This window comes from Euphorbia lathyris, chromosome 1 (genome assembly GCF_963576675.1).
Source record: "Euphorbia lathyris chromosome 1, ddEupLath1.1, whole genome shotgun sequence".
Taxonomy (NCBI): domain Eukaryota; kingdom Viridiplantae; phylum Streptophyta; class Magnoliopsida; order Malpighiales; family Euphorbiaceae; genus Euphorbia; species Euphorbia lathyris.
The window spans coordinates 131,773,027-131,782,626 of record NC_088910.1 but is presented as its reverse complement, the minus strand read 5'-3'; the positions used below and the strand labels follow the sequence as shown (position 1 = coordinate 131,782,626).

Below are 9,600 nucleotides of genomic sequence, written 5' to 3'. Positions count from 1 at the left end.
TCGAGGCGGGCCCAAACTTTTTTGCAACGTGCATTTTTTAATTATTTAATTTTTTTTTCACCATGGCGTGCACGTTTTCGAGGCGGGGGTCAGTGTTTGGGGTCCGGGGGCTTGTGCATGCACGTGAAGGATGAGCATACGGGAGAAAGGGGCGCCCAGTATGGAATATATGCTTAGTTTTTGCATGGGATGACGGGTGCGATCATACCAGCACTAATGCACCGGATCCCATCAGAACTCTGAAGTTAAACGTGCTTGGGCGAGAGTAGTACTAAGATGGGTGACCTCTTGGGAAGTCCTCGTGTTGCACCCCTAAACTTTTTTATAACGTGCATTTTTTAATTATTTAATTTTTTTTTCACCATGGCGTGCACGTTTTCGAGGCGGGCCCAAACTTTTTTGCAACGTGCATTTTTTAATTATTTAATTTTTTTTCACCATGGCGTGCACGTTTTCGAGGCGGGGGTCAGTGTTTGGGCTCCGGGGGCTTGTGCATGCACGTGAAGGATGAGCATACGGGAGAAAGGGGCGCCCAGTATGGAATATATGCTTAGTTTTTGCATGTGATGACGGGTGCGATCATACCAGCACTAATGCACCGGATCCCATCAGAACTCCGAAGTTAAACGTGCTTGGGCGAGAGTAGTACTAAGATGGGTGACCTCTTGGGAACTCCTCGTGTTGCACCCCCAAACTTTTTTGCAACGTGCATTTTTTAATTATTTAATTTTTTTTTTCACCATGGCGTGCATGTTTTCGAGGCGGGGGTCAGTGTTTGGGGTCCGGGGGCTTGTGCATGCACGTGAAGGATGAGCATACGGGAGAAAGGGGCGCCCAGTATGGAATATATGCTTAGTTTTTGCATGGGATGACGGGTGCGATCATACCAGCACTAATGCACCGGATCCCATCAGAACTCCGAAGTTAAACGTGCTTGGACGAGAGTAGTACTAAGATGGGTGACCTCTTGGGAAGTCCTCGTGTTGCACCCCTAAACTTTTTTGCAACGTGCATTTTTTAATTATTTAATTTTTTTTTCACCATGGCGTGCACGTTTTCGAGGCGGGCCCAAACTTTTTTGCAACGTGCATTTTTTAATTATTTAATTTTTTTTCACCATGGCGTGCACGTTTTCGAGGCGGGGGTCAGTGTTTGGGGTCCGGGGGCTTGTGCATGCACGTGAAGGATGAGCATACGGGAGAAAGGGGCGCCCAGTATGGAATATATGCTTAGTTTTTGCATGGGATGACGGGTGCGATCATACCAGCACTAATGCACCGGATCCCATCAGAACTTCGAAGTTAAACGTGCTTGGGCGAGAGTAGTACTAAGATGGGTGACCTCTTGGGAAGTCCTCGTGTTGCACCCCTAAACTTTTTTGCAACGTGCATTTTTTAATTATTTAATTTTTTTTTCACCATGGCGTGCACGTTTTCGAGGCGGGCCCAAACTTTTTTGCAACGTGCATTTTTTAATTATTTAATTTTTTTTCACCATGGCGTGCACGTTTTCGAGGCGGGGGTCAGTGTTTGGGGTCCGGGGGCTTGTGCATGCACGTGAAGGATGAGCATACGGGAGAAAGGGGCGCCCAGTATGGAATATATGCTTAGTTTTTGCATGGGATGACGGGTGCGATCATACCAGCACTAATGCACCGGATCCCATCAGAACTTCGAAGTTAAACGTGCTTGGGCGAGAGTAGTACTAAGATGGGTGACCTCTTGGGAAGTCCTCGTGTTGCACCCCTAAACTTTTTTGCAACGTGCATTTTTTAATTATTTAATTTTTTTTTCACCATGGCGTGCACGTTTTCGAGGCGGGCCCAAACTTTTTTGCAACGTGCATTTTTTAATTATTTAATTTTTTTTCACCATGGCGTGCACGTTTTCGAGGCGGGGGTCAGTTTTTGGGGTCCGGGGGCTTGTGCATGCACGTGAAGGATGAGCATACGGGAGAAAGGGGCGCCCAGTATGGAATATATGCTTAGTTTTTGCATGGGATGACGGGTGCGATCATACCAGCACTAATGCACCGGATCCCATCAGAACTCCGAAGTTAAACGTGCTTGGGCGAGAGTAGTACTAAGATGGGTGACCTCTTGGGAAGTCCTCGTGTTGCACCCCTAAACTTTTTTATAACGTGCATTTTTTAATTATTTAATTTTTTTTTCACCATGGCGTGCACGTTTTCGAGGCGGGCCCAAACTTTTTTGCAACGTGCATTTTTTAATTATTTAATTTTTTTTCACCATGGCGTGCACGTTTTCGAGGCGGGGGTCAGTGTTTGGGGTCCGGGGGCTTGTGCATGCACGTGAAGGATGAGCATACGGGAGAAAGGGGCGCCCAGTATGGAATATATGCTTAGTTTTTGCATGTGATGACGGGTGCGATCATACCAGCACTAATGCACCGGATCCCATCAGAACTCCGAAGTTAAACGTGCTTGGGCGAGAGTAGTACTAAGATGGTTCACCTCTTGGGAAGTCCTCGTGTTGCACCCCCAAACTTTTTTGCAACGTGCATTTTTTAATTATTTAATTTTTTTTTTCACCATGGCGTGCACGTTTTCGAGGCGGGGGTCAGTGTTTGGGGTCCGGGGGCTTGTGCATGCACGTGAAGGATGAGCATACGGGAGAAAGGGGCGCCCAGTATGGAATATATGCTTAGTTTTTGCATGGGATGACGGGTGCGATCATACCAGCACTAATGCACCGGATCCCATCAGAACTCCGAAGTTAAACGTGCTTGGGCGAGAGTAGTACTAAGATGGGTGACCTCTTGGGAAGTCCTCGTGTTGCACCCCCAAAATTTTTTGCAACGTGCATTTTTTAATTATTTAATTTTTTTTTTCACCATGGCGTGCACGTTTTCGAGGCGGGGGTCAGTGTTTGGGGTCCGGGGGCTTGTGCATGCACGTGAAGGATGAGCATACGGGAGAAAGGGGCGCCCAGTATGGAATATATGCTTAGTTTTTGCATGGGATGACGGGTGCGATCATACCAGCACTAATGCACCGGATCCCATCAGAACTCCGAAGTTAAACGCGCTTGGGCGAGAGTAGTACTAAGATGGGTGACCTCTTGGGAAGTCCTCGTGTTGCACCCCTAAACTTTTTTGCAACGTGCATTTTTTAATTATTTAATTTTTTTTTTCACCATGGCGTGCACGTTTTCGAGGCGGGGGTCAGTGTTTGGGGTCCGGGGGCTTGTGCATGCACGTGAAGGATGAGCATACGGGAGAAAGGGGCGCCCAGTATGGAATATATGCTTAGTTTTTGCATGTGATGACGGGTGCGATCATACCAGCACTAATGCACCGGATCCCATCAGAACTCCGAAGTTAAACGTGCTTGGGCGAGAGTAGTACTAAGATGGTTGACCTCTTGGGAAGTCCTCGTGTTGCACCCCCAAACTTTTTTGCAACGTGCATTTTTTAATTATTTAATTTTTTTTTTCACCATGGCGTGCATGTTTTCGAGGCGGGGGTCAGTGTTTGGGGTCCGGGGGCTTGTGCATGCACGTGAAGGATGAGCATACGGGAGAAAGGGGCGCCCAGTATGGAATATATGCTTAGTTTTTGCATGGGATGACGGGTGCGATCATACCAGCACTAATGCACCGGATCCCATCAGAACTCCGAAGTTAAACGTGCTTGGGCGAGAGTAGTACTAAGATGGGTGACCTCTTGGGAAGTCCTCGTGTTGCACCCCCAAACTTTTTTGCAACGTGCATTTTTTAATTATTTAATTTTTTTTTCACCATGGCGTGCACGTTTTCGAGGCGGGCCCAAACTTTTTTGCAACGTGCATTTTTTAATTATTTAATTTTTTTTTCACCATGGCGTGCACGTTTTCGAGGCGGGGGTCAGTGTTTGGGGTCCGGGGGCTTGTGCATGCACGTGAAGGATGAGCATACGGGAGAAAGGGGCGCCCAGTATGGAATATATGCTTAGTTTTTGCATGGGATGACGGGTGCGATCATACCAGCACTAATGCACCGGATCCCATCAGAACTCCGAAGTGAAACGTGCTTGGGCGAGAGTAGTACTAAGATGGGTGACCTCTTGGGAAGTCCTCGTGTTGCACCCCTAAACTTTTTTGCAACGTGCATTTTTTAATTATTTAATTTTTTTTTCACCATGGCGTGCACGTTTTCGAGGCGGGCCCAAACTTTTTTGCAACGTGCATTTTTTAATTATTTAATTTTTTTTCACCATGGCGTGCACGTTTTCGAGGCGGGGGTCAGTGTTTGGGTTCCGGGGGCTTGTGCATGCACGTGAAGGATGAGCATACGGGAGAAAGGGGCGCCCAGTATGGAATATATGCTTAGTTTTTGCATGGGATGACGGGTGCGATCATACCAGCACTAATGCACCGGATCCCATCAGAACTCCGAAGTTAAACGTGCTTGGGCGAGAGTAGTACTAAGATGGGTGACCTCTTGGGAAGTCCTCGTGTTGCACCCCTAAACTTTTTTATAACGTGCATTTTTTAATTATTTAATTTTTTTTTCACCATGGCGTGCACGTTTTCGAGGCGGGCCCAAACTTTTTTGCAACGTGCATTTTTTAATTATTTAATTTTTTTTCACCATGGCGTGCACGTTTTCGAGGCGGGGGTCAGTGTTTGGGGTCCGGGGTCTTGTGCATGCACGTGAAGGATGAGCATACGGGAGAAAGGGGCGCCCAGTATGGAATATATGCTTAGTTTTTGCATGTGATGACGGGTGCGATCATACCAGCACTAATGCACCGGATCCCATCAGAACTTCGAAGTTAAACGTGCTTGGGCGAGAGTAGTACTAAGATGGGTGACCTCTTGGGAAGTCCTCGTGTTGCACCCCTAAACTTTTTTGCAACGTGCATTTTTTAATTATTTAATTTTTTTTTCACCATGGCGTGCACGTTTTCGAGGCGGGCCCAAACTTTTTTGCAACGTGCATTTTTTAATTATTTAATTTTTTTTCACCATGGCGTGCACGTTTTCGAGGCGGGGGTCAGTGTTTGGGGTCCGGGGGCTTGTGCATGCACGTGAAGGATGAGCATACGGGAGAAAGGGGCGCCCAGTATGGAATATATGCTTAGTTTTTGCATGGGATGACGGGTGCGATCATACCAGCACTAATGCACCGGATCCCATCAGAACTTCGAAGTTAAACGTGCTTGGGCGAGAGTAGTACTAAGATGGGTGACCTCTTGGGAAGTCCTCGTGTTGCACCCCTAAACTTTTTTGCAACGTGCATTTTTTAATTATTTAATTTTTTTTTCACCATGGCGTGCACGTTTTCGAGGCGGGCCCAAACTTTTTTGCAACGTGCATTTTTTAATTATTTAATTTTTTTTCACCATGGCGTGCACGTTTTCGAGGCGGGGGTCAGTGTTTGGGGTCCGGGGTCTTGTGCATGCACGTGAAGGATGAGCATACGGGAGAAAGGGGCGCCCAGTATGGAATATATGCTTAGTTTTTGCATGTGATGACGGGTGCGATCATACCAGCACTAATGCACCGGATCCCATCAGAACTTCGAAGTTAAACGTGCTTGGGCGAGAGTAGTACTAAGATGGGTGACCTCTTGGGAAGTCCTCGTGTTGCACCCCTAAACTTTTTTGCAACGTGCATTTTTTAATTATTTAATTTTTTTTTTCACCATGGCGTGCACGTTTTCGAGGCGGGGGTCAGTGTTTGGGGTCCGGGGGCTTGTGCATGCACGTGAAGGATGAGCATACGGGAGAAAGGGGCGCCCAGTATGGAATATATGCTTAGTTTTTGCATGGGATGACGGGTGCGATCATACCAGCACTAATGCACCGGATCCCATCAGAACTCCGAAGTTAAACGTGCTTGGGCGAGAGTAGTACTAAGATGGGTGACCTCTTGGGAAGTCCTCGTGTTGCACCCCTAAACTTTTTTATAACGTGCATTTTTTAATTATTTAATTTTTTTTTCACCATGGCGTGCACGTTTTCGAGGCGGGCCCAAACTTTTTTGCAACGTGCATTTTTTAATTATTTAATTTTTTTTCACCATGGCGTGCACGTTTTCGAGGCGGGGGTCAGTGTTTGGGGTCCGGGGTCTTGTGCATGCACGTGAAGGATGAGCATACGGGAGAAAGGGGCGCCCAGTATGGAATATATGCTTAGTTTTTGCATGTGATGACGGGTGCGATCATACCAGCACTAATGCACCGGATCCCATCAGAACTTCGAAGTTAAACGTGCTTGGGCGAGAGTAGTACTAAGATGGGTGACCTCTTGGGAAGTCCTCGTGTTGCACCCCTAAACTTTTTTGCAACGTGCATTTTTTAATTATTTAATTTTTTTTTCACCATGGCGTGCACGTTTTCGAGGCGGGCCCAAACTTTTTTGCAACGTGCATTTTTTAATTATTTAATTTTTTTTCACCATGGCGTGCACGTTTTCGAGGCGGGGGTCAGTGTTTGGGGTCCGGGGTCTTGTGCATGCACGTGAAGGATGAGCATACGGGAGAAAGGGGCGCCCAGTATGGAATATATGCTTAGTTTTTGCATGGGATGACGGGTGCGATCATACCAGCACTAATGCACCGGATCCCATCAGAACTCCGAAGTTAAACGCGCTTGGGCGAGAGTAGTACTAAGATGGGTGACCTCTTGGGAAGTCCTCGTGTTGCACCCCTAAACTTTTTTGCAACGTGCATTTTTTAATTATTTAATTTTTTTTTTCACCATGGCGTGCACGTTTTCGAGGCGGGGGTCAGTGTTTGGGGTCCGGGGGCTTGTGCATGCACGTGAAGGATGAGCATACGGGAGAAAGGGGCGCCCAGTATGGAATATATGCTTAGTTTTTGCATGTGATGACGGGTGCGATCATACCAGCACTAATGCACCGGATCCCATCAGAACTCCGAAGTTAAACGTGCTTGGGCGAGAGTAGTACTAAGATGGTTGACCTCTTGGGAAGTCCTCGTGTTGCACCCCCAAACTTTTTTGCAACGTGCATTTTTTAATTATTTAATTTTTTTTTTCACCATGGCGTGCATGTTTTCGAGGCGGGGGTCAGTGTTTGGGGTCCGGGGGCTTGTGCATGCACGTGAAGGATGAGCATACGGGAGAAAGGGGCGCCCAGTATGGAATATATGCTTAGTTTTTGCATGGGATGACGGGTGCGATCATACCAGCACTAATGCACCGGATCCCATCAGAACTCCGAAGTTAAACGTGCTTGGGCGAGAGTAGTACTAAGATGGGTGACCTCTTGGGAAGTCCTCGTGTTGCACCCCCAAACTTTTTTGCAACGTGCATTTTTTAATTATTTAATTTTTTTTTCACCATGGCGTGCACGTTTTCGAGGCGGGCCCAAACTTTTTTGCAACGTGCATTTTTTAATTATTTAATTTTTTTTTCACCATGGCGTGCACGTTTTCGAGGCGGGGGTCAGTGTTTGGGGTCCGGGGGCTTGTGCATGCACGTGAAGGATGAGCATACGGGAGAAAGGGGCGCCCAGTATGGAATATATGCTTAGTTTTTGCATGGGATGACGGGTGCGATCATACCAGCACTAATGCACCGGATCCCATCAGAACTCCGAAGTGAAACGTGCTTGGGCGAGAGTAGTACTAAGATGGGTGACCTCTTGGGAAGTCCTCGTGTTGCACCCCTAAACTTTTTTGCAACGTGCATTTTTTAATTATTTAATTTTTTTTTCACCATGGCGTGCACGTTTTCGAGGCGGGCCCAAACTTTTTTGCAACGTGCATTTTTTAATTATTTAATTTTTTTTCACCATGGCGTGCACGTTTTCGAGGCGGGGGTCAGTGTTTGGGGTCCGGGGGCTTGTGCATGCACGTGAAGGATGAGCATACGGGAGAAAGGGGCGCCCAGTATGGAATATATGCTTAGTTTTTGCATGGGATGACGGGTGCGATCATACCAGCACTAATGCACCGGATCCCATCAGAACTCCGAAGTTAAACGTGCTTGGGCGAGAGTAGTACTAAGATGGGTGACCTCTTGGGAAGTCCTCGTGTTGCACCCCTAAACTTTTTTATAACGTGCATTTTTTAATTATTTAATTTTTTTTTCACCATGGCGTGCACGTTTTCGAGGCGGGCCCAAACTTTTTTGCAACGTGCATTTTTTAATTATTTAATTTTTTTTCACCATGGCGTGCACGTTTTCGAGGCGGGGGTCAGTGTTTGGGGTCCGGGGTCTTGTGCATGCACGTGAAGGATGAGCATACGGGAGAAAGGGGCGCCCAGTATGGAATATATGCTTAGTTTTTGCATGTGATGACGGGTGCGATCATACCAGCACTAATGCACCGGATCCCATCAGAACTTCGAAGTTAAACGTGCTTGGGCGAGAGTAGTACTAAGATGGGTGACCTCTTGGGAAGTCCTCGTGTTGCACCCCTAAACTTTTTTGCAACGTGCATTTTTTAATTATTTAATTTTTTTTTCACCATGGCGTGCACGTTTTCGAGGCGGGCCCAAACTTTTTTGCAACGTGCATTTTTTAATTATTTAATTTTTTTTCACCATGGCGTGCACGTTTTCGAGGCGGGGGTCAGTGTTTGGGGTCCGGGGGCTTGTGCATGCACGTGAAGGATGAGCATACGGGAGAAAGGGGCGCCCAGTATGGAATATATGCTTAGTTTTTGCATGGGATGACGGGTGCGATCATACCAGCACTAATGCACCGGATCCCATCAGAACTTCGAAGTTAAACGTGCTTGGGCGAGAGTAGTACTAAGATGGGTGACCTCTTGGGAAGTCCTCGTGTTGCACCCCTAAACTTTTTTGCAACGTGCATTTTTTAATTATTTAATTTTTTTTTCACCATGGCGTGCACGTTTTCGAGGCGGGCCCAAACTTTTTTGCAACGTGCATTTTTTAATTATTTAATTTTTTTTCACCATGGCGTGCACGTTTTCGAGGCGGGGGTCAGTGTTTGGGGTCCGGGGGCTTGTGCATGCACGTGAAGGATGAGCATACGGGAGAAAGGGGCGCCCAGTATGGAATATATGCTTAGTTTTTGCATGGGATGACGGGTGCGATCATACCAGCACTAATGCACCGGATCCCATCAGAACTTCGAAGTTAAACGTGCTTGGGCGAGAGTAGTACTAAGATGGGTGACCTCTTGGGAAGTCCTCGTGTTGCACCCCTAAACTTTTTTGCAACGTGCATTTTTTAATTATTTAATTTTTTTTTCACCATGGCGTGCACGTTTTCGAGGCGGGCCCAAACTTTTTTGCAACGTGCATTTTTTAATTATTTAATTTTTTTTCACCATGGCGTGCACGTTTTCGAGGCGGGGGTCAGTTTTTGGGGTCCGGGGGCTTGTGCATGCACGTGAAGGATGAGCATACGGGAGAAAGGGGCGCCCAGTATGGAATATATGCTTAGTTTTTGCATGGGATGACGGGTGCGATCATACCAGCACTAATGCACCGGATCCCATCAGAACTCCGAAGTTAAACGTGCTTGGGCGAGAGTAGTACTAAGATGGGTGACCTCTTGGGAAGTCCTCGTGTTGCACCCCTAAACTTTTTTATAGGGCCCAAACTTTTTTGCAACGTGCATTTTTTAATTATTTAATTTTTTTTCACCATGGCGTGCACGTTT

At 46.8% G+C, this 9,600-nt stretch overlaps 27 non-coding genes across 27 annotated transcripts; all 27 read left to right on the top strand.

The window, feature by feature from the left end:
- The first annotated feature begins 194 nt into the window (after nucleotides 1–194).
- On the top strand, nucleotides 195–313 carry LOC136212386 (5S ribosomal RNA). Its single transcript, XR_010679547.1, has one exon. It is a non-coding gene; the product is annotated as a 5S ribosomal RNA (ribosomal RNA).
- Nucleotides 314–571: 258 nt separating this feature from the next.
- On the top strand, nucleotides 572–690 carry LOC136211714 (5S ribosomal RNA). The gene has a single exon (XR_010678907.1). It is a non-coding gene; the product is annotated as a 5S ribosomal RNA (ribosomal RNA).
- A 183-nt stretch (nucleotides 691–873) lies between these two features.
- Nucleotides 874–992, top strand: LOC136212138 (5S ribosomal RNA). The gene has a single exon (XR_010679311.1). It is a non-coding gene; the product is annotated as a 5S ribosomal RNA (ribosomal RNA).
- Nucleotides 993–1,250: 258 nt separating this feature from the next.
- LOC136213285 (5S ribosomal RNA) lies at nucleotides 1,251–1,369 on the top strand. The gene has a single exon (XR_010680405.1). It is a non-coding gene; the product is annotated as a 5S ribosomal RNA (ribosomal RNA).
- Nucleotides 1,370–1,627: 258 nt separating this feature from the next.
- Nucleotides 1,628–1,746, top strand: LOC136213284 (5S ribosomal RNA). Its single transcript, XR_010680404.1, has one exon. It is a non-coding gene; the product is annotated as a 5S ribosomal RNA (ribosomal RNA).
- Nucleotides 1,747–2,004: 258 nt separating this feature from the next.
- LOC136211959 (5S ribosomal RNA) lies at nucleotides 2,005–2,123 on the top strand. The gene has a single exon (XR_010679141.1). It is a non-coding gene; the product is annotated as a 5S ribosomal RNA (ribosomal RNA).
- A 258-nt stretch (nucleotides 2,124–2,381) lies between these two features.
- LOC136214240 (5S ribosomal RNA) lies at nucleotides 2,382–2,500 on the top strand. The gene has a single exon (XR_010681336.1). It is a non-coding gene; the product is annotated as a 5S ribosomal RNA (ribosomal RNA).
- A 183-nt stretch (nucleotides 2,501–2,683) lies between these two features.
- LOC136211947 (5S ribosomal RNA) lies at nucleotides 2,684–2,802 on the top strand. Its single transcript, XR_010679130.1, has one exon. It is a non-coding gene; the product is annotated as a 5S ribosomal RNA (ribosomal RNA).
- Nucleotides 2,803–2,985: 183 nt separating this feature from the next.
- LOC136213344 (5S ribosomal RNA) lies at nucleotides 2,986–3,104 on the top strand. Its single transcript, XR_010680460.1, has one exon. It is a non-coding gene; the product is annotated as a 5S ribosomal RNA (ribosomal RNA).
- Nucleotides 3,105–3,287: 183 nt separating this feature from the next.
- Nucleotides 3,288–3,406, top strand: LOC136212579 (5S ribosomal RNA). Its single transcript, XR_010679727.1, has one exon. It is a non-coding gene; the product is annotated as a 5S ribosomal RNA (ribosomal RNA).
- A 183-nt stretch (nucleotides 3,407–3,589) lies between these two features.
- LOC136211935 (5S ribosomal RNA) lies at nucleotides 3,590–3,708 on the top strand. Its single transcript, XR_010679118.1, has one exon. It is a non-coding gene; the product is annotated as a 5S ribosomal RNA (ribosomal RNA).
- A 259-nt stretch (nucleotides 3,709–3,967) lies between these two features.
- Nucleotides 3,968–4,086, top strand: LOC136212039 (5S ribosomal RNA). The gene has a single exon (XR_010679217.1). It is a non-coding gene; the product is annotated as a 5S ribosomal RNA (ribosomal RNA).
- A 258-nt stretch (nucleotides 4,087–4,344) lies between these two features.
- Nucleotides 4,345–4,463, top strand: LOC136211923 (5S ribosomal RNA). The gene has a single exon (XR_010679106.1). It is a non-coding gene; the product is annotated as a 5S ribosomal RNA (ribosomal RNA).
- Nucleotides 4,464–4,721: 258 nt separating this feature from the next.
- LOC136213283 (5S ribosomal RNA) lies at nucleotides 4,722–4,840 on the top strand. The gene has a single exon (XR_010680403.1). It is a non-coding gene; the product is annotated as a 5S ribosomal RNA (ribosomal RNA).
- A 258-nt stretch (nucleotides 4,841–5,098) lies between these two features.
- On the top strand, nucleotides 5,099–5,217 carry LOC136213282 (5S ribosomal RNA). The gene has a single exon (XR_010680402.1). It is a non-coding gene; the product is annotated as a 5S ribosomal RNA (ribosomal RNA).
- A 258-nt stretch (nucleotides 5,218–5,475) lies between these two features.
- Nucleotides 5,476–5,594, top strand: LOC136213281 (5S ribosomal RNA). Its single transcript, XR_010680401.1, has one exon. It is a non-coding gene; the product is annotated as a 5S ribosomal RNA (ribosomal RNA).
- A 183-nt stretch (nucleotides 5,595–5,777) lies between these two features.
- LOC136211911 (5S ribosomal RNA) lies at nucleotides 5,778–5,896 on the top strand. Its single transcript, XR_010679095.1, has one exon. It is a non-coding gene; the product is annotated as a 5S ribosomal RNA (ribosomal RNA).
- A 258-nt stretch (nucleotides 5,897–6,154) lies between these two features.
- On the top strand, nucleotides 6,155–6,273 carry LOC136213280 (5S ribosomal RNA). Its single transcript, XR_010680400.1, has one exon. It is a non-coding gene; the product is annotated as a 5S ribosomal RNA (ribosomal RNA).
- Nucleotides 6,274–6,531: 258 nt separating this feature from the next.
- LOC136213343 (5S ribosomal RNA) lies at nucleotides 6,532–6,650 on the top strand. Its single transcript, XR_010680459.1, has one exon. It is a non-coding gene; the product is annotated as a 5S ribosomal RNA (ribosomal RNA).
- Nucleotides 6,651–6,833: 183 nt separating this feature from the next.
- LOC136212577 (5S ribosomal RNA) lies at nucleotides 6,834–6,952 on the top strand. The gene has a single exon (XR_010679725.1). It is a non-coding gene; the product is annotated as a 5S ribosomal RNA (ribosomal RNA).
- A 183-nt stretch (nucleotides 6,953–7,135) lies between these two features.
- Nucleotides 7,136–7,254, top strand: LOC136211899 (5S ribosomal RNA). The gene has a single exon (XR_010679084.1). It is a non-coding gene; the product is annotated as a 5S ribosomal RNA (ribosomal RNA).
- Nucleotides 7,255–7,513: 259 nt separating this feature from the next.
- LOC136212038 (5S ribosomal RNA) lies at nucleotides 7,514–7,632 on the top strand. The gene has a single exon (XR_010679216.1). It is a non-coding gene; the product is annotated as a 5S ribosomal RNA (ribosomal RNA).
- A 258-nt stretch (nucleotides 7,633–7,890) lies between these two features.
- Nucleotides 7,891–8,009, top strand: LOC136211887 (5S ribosomal RNA). The gene has a single exon (XR_010679073.1). It is a non-coding gene; the product is annotated as a 5S ribosomal RNA (ribosomal RNA).
- Nucleotides 8,010–8,267: 258 nt separating this feature from the next.
- LOC136213279 (5S ribosomal RNA) lies at nucleotides 8,268–8,386 on the top strand. Its single transcript, XR_010680399.1, has one exon. It is a non-coding gene; the product is annotated as a 5S ribosomal RNA (ribosomal RNA).
- Nucleotides 8,387–8,644: 258 nt separating this feature from the next.
- Nucleotides 8,645–8,763, top strand: LOC136213277 (5S ribosomal RNA). The gene has a single exon (XR_010680398.1). It is a non-coding gene; the product is annotated as a 5S ribosomal RNA (ribosomal RNA).
- A 258-nt stretch (nucleotides 8,764–9,021) lies between these two features.
- Nucleotides 9,022–9,140, top strand: LOC136213276 (5S ribosomal RNA). Its single transcript, XR_010680397.1, has one exon. It is a non-coding gene; the product is annotated as a 5S ribosomal RNA (ribosomal RNA).
- A 258-nt stretch (nucleotides 9,141–9,398) lies between these two features.
- On the top strand, nucleotides 9,399–9,517 carry LOC136211875 (5S ribosomal RNA). The gene has a single exon (XR_010679062.1). It is a non-coding gene; the product is annotated as a 5S ribosomal RNA (ribosomal RNA).
- Nucleotides 9,518–9,600: the final 83 nt, after the last annotated feature.